At 43.5% G+C, this 3,944-nt stretch overlaps 1 pseudogene; it reads left to right on the top strand.

The window, feature by feature from the left end:
• The first annotated feature begins 510 nt into the window (after nucleotides 1-510).
• On the top strand, nucleotides 511-634 carry LOC140467527 (U4 spliceosomal RNA; annotated as a pseudogene).
• Nucleotides 635-3,944: the final 3,310 nt, after the last annotated feature.

The following is a 3,944-nucleotide window of genomic DNA, read 5'->3' as shown; positions in this document are numbered from 1 at the left end:
GATTGTTTTTCTACCAGCAACTTAACCTACATCACTCAAACTGGAATTTCGAGGGCACGGAACTTATGACCACTAATTTACATGGTCAAAAGATCATCATCTCTCAAGTGCCTAATGTTCCGACAAATGTTCCCAGTCAACAAACACTTGAGCACAAAATCAGAAATTTAACTCTTTCACGACAAACAAACGATCACAAATATTTCAACACAGAGAAAGTCCATGTTACTGGTCAAATCTGGACAGTGTTCTTAGTCATGGTCCTGATTTCATCCAGTTTTTAAATAATTCATTCACAGGACATGGCCATCACTGGCTCGGCCAGCATTTATTTGTCCATCCCTAATTGCCCAGAGGGCAGTTAAGAGTCAACCACATTGCTGTGGGTCTGGAGTCACATGTAGGCCAGACCAGGTAAGGATGGCAGCTTCCTTCCCCAAAGATCATTAGTGACCCAGATGGGTTTTTCTGGCAATAAAACACAGTTGTATGGTCATCTCCACTTTGGTGTGACTTGTGCAGTGACAGGATCACAGCTGATGAGATTTAACTGAGGTGTGTTTATTGCTTATTGAAATATTTTGCCCAAATTGGAATAGATTTTAATTCCAAATTTTTTAACAATCCAAAGTTCACCATCTACCACAGAGGGAATCGAACATGCATCCGAGATTCTAGATTCGAGTGGTGCTGGAAAAGCACAGCAGGTCAGGCAGCATCAGAGAAGCAGGAGAGTTGATGTTTCGGGCATGAGCCCTTTATCAGGAATGCCAGGGATTAGACTGGCTAAGGGCTCATTGAAAAACAACTTGTCATCCACTCAACAAGGTGACAGAGAGGAATCCTGAAGTTGGGCTGAATCTTTGGAATGCAAACCCTTGTTAGACAAAGGGATTAAAGAGCAGCTCTGGAATGAGAGAGGTGAGGGCAGATGGAGCTAAGGTCCAGATCGGCCATGATTGAACTGGAGGTTCAAAGAGGCATGAGAGGTTGCAAGGTTGCAGAGTGGAAAGCATGACAGGCCCAGGACCATGTCCAGTTTCAAGCTGTTTCCAGTGAGCTGGAGTGTGTGACAGAGGGTGGGGAGGGGCTAGTGATCAGTGTCCTGCAGAAACATCACAGGGACATGTTGGAGAGGTCTTAAAGGAAACATGCCATATTGTACAGTAACCACCTACATTTGTAAAGCTCCTTTAATTCTGCAATGTGACACATCGGAGTGTAAATCTGAAACAGAGTTTGACATAACGAGACATTGAGTTTGGTCAAAGCATGAGAACTTTAAGGGTCTTGTGGAGACTTTGAAAGTCAAGGAGGTGGTTGGAGGTTTTAAGGAGTATTGTAAAGCACGTAAGGGAGACAGAGTTAGGGAGATGGAGAAACAGGAATCTAAATCCTGATAAGTCAAAACATTGGTGCCAAAGGTGGAGCGATGCAATTAGGGGATTGTGTGACAGGTTGGAAGAGGAAGGAGATGGTTGGGAGAGTCGGCAGGAACAGTGACTGCAAAATTGGGAATTCTACCCTCACAGACACATAAACCTTTCCAAAACCCTTCACACCTTCCAGACATATCAACTTCTGGACCATTTCTTCAGCTTAGATGCAGGCACAGCCATTGGTGAGATCAGTGGATTAACATCTGTGTCCCATGAAGCAAGTAAGTAATTGAATAGTTGTTTATCAACCTGTTCAGATAGATTCTTACACACCTCTGGAGCAGATGGGACTTAAACACGGGGGCACTACCACGAGAGCTCCTTTAAGCACTGGATGTTCAAACTTATTAGATTGCTGTTGTTAAAATGCCTGACTCAGTCATGTGAATCTGATTAGCACCTCCACCTGAATGTATTGCCTGAAGTCATTTGGATCTGTTAATTTCTAAAGGACATATGACTGTGTTCATTTTCCCGTATCGCAACAAACATTTGAAACTGCAATAAGGTTTAGTCTTGAAAGCAATCATTATTTCATTGTTGTTGAACCTGTTAAAAAAAGCCCAAAGTGAGACTCTGTAACCCATTCACTGCTGCAGCTAGCCCGGGTTCTCTTGTTAAGGACCAATCTGACCAAAGTTCGACTCAGATGGTTGGGACAAAATCTAATGGTGCTCCTGAAGTTCAGGAAGAGGTTTGCTGTTATAAGTGATGTGCCCAGTAATGCCGGGCTCAGCAAAAGGGAGCAGAGGCAATGGGAGTGGTTCGGGTCTTGGATTTCAACAACTCCACTTTCCCACCTTTTCCTCATAATCCTCGATTCCCTTCTCCTCTATCTCAGTCCTGAATATATTTAACAACCCAGCCTCAACTGCCCTCGGTGGTAAAGCCTTCCACAGATCCATGCCCTTCAGAGAGAAGGAATTCCTCCTCAGCTCTATGTTAAATGTCCAACCCCTTACTCTGAGACTCTGTCATCTGGTCTCAGACTCTCCCATAAAGGGCAAATGACCTTACTGCATCCTCACTGCCAAGACCCTCTCTGAACTTTGTAGATTTCAATAAGGTTCTGTTATTCTTCTCACCTGTGATGGGTACAAGCCCAACCTACTTATCCTACCCTCACAAAGCACACCTTGGATCAGCCATATCAACCTTCTCTGGAACTCCCCCCCCCCCCCGCCCCACCCAACCCAGTATAAATATGGCTTTCCTTAGGTGAGGGGTCCAAAGCTTTCACAGTTTTCCATCTGATGTCTAACTGGAGCCTCCCTGCTTTTAGACTCCATTTCCTTTGAAATAAAGGGCAACTTTCCAGTTGACTTCCAGATCATCTTGTTTATATTTATTCATCTGGGGGATGTGGATGCCACTGCCTGGGCCCAGCATTTATTGCCCATTCCTAATTGCCCCTTGAGAAGGTGGGGGTGAGTTGCCTTCTTGAACCATTTCAGTCCACCTGCTGTTTATTGACCCACAATGTCCTTAGGGAGAGGATTCCAGGATTCTGACCCAGCGACAGTGAAGGAACGATGATATATTTCCAAGTCAGGACGGTGAGGGGCTTGGAGGGGAACTTGCAGCGGCTGGTGTTCCCATGTAGCTGCTGCTCTTGTCTTTTGTAGGTGGAAGTGGTTGTGGGTTTGGAAGGTGCTGTCTGAGTGTCTTTGGTGAATTTCTGCAGCCCATCTTGTAGACGGTACACACTGATGCTACTGAGCATTGGTGGAAGAGGGAAAGGATGCTTGTGGATGTGGTGCCAATCAAACAGGAGCCACTGTGTCCTGGACGGTGTCAAGCTTCTTGAGAGTTGTTGGAGCTGCACTCATCCAGGCAGACTTATAGATGTACATGCTTATAAGTTAAATTTTCCAAATATAATTTATATATAATCTGTAAAATGATATAATTTCTACACTCTCTTTATACATAGACTAAGGTCTGACATTCAGAAGCATATAATTTCAAATACTACAAGATTTTAATACATTGAATCTTAAACCAAATGTAAGAAGTGTTCCGTATAAGTTAATTTTTCAAGTAAGTTGATACTGAAACTCTAATAAAAGCAGTTATATGAATGTGCAGCACAGAATAATGACAGGAAAAAAAAGGTTAAGCAGAAAAGAGTATTAAAAAGCTGCAGAATTACTCAAACAGTGCGACCATGTTTATGTTCTGGTATTGCACTAGAAAGTCTCATCATCATTACAGTTGTTTGTCCAGTTTCCAAGATCTTCAGCTGTCTCAGTTGTTAGCTTTGTATGATTGATGCACGAGGATTCCCAAATCCCTCTCTACTGCAGCTTTCCGCAGTCTTTCTCCATTTAAGTAATATTCTGCTCTTCTATTGTTTCTGCCCAAGTGCATGACCTCACATTATGCTCAATCTTCTGAGTTGTTGCCCACTTGCTTAACCTGTCTATATCTGAAATAACTCCACAGAGGCTGGTATCCAAGTCACCCTTTATTTTCACAAGCACAATCCCATGGGCTCTTACTGAC

The sequence above is a fragment of the Chiloscyllium punctatum genome, chromosome 45, assembly GCF_047496795.1.
Source record: "Chiloscyllium punctatum isolate Juve2018m chromosome 45, sChiPun1.3, whole genome shotgun sequence".
Lineage (NCBI taxonomy): Eukaryota > Metazoa > Chordata > Chondrichthyes > Orectolobiformes > Hemiscylliidae > Chiloscyllium > Chiloscyllium punctatum.
This window is presented reverse-complemented; position numbering and strand designations above follow the sequence as displayed.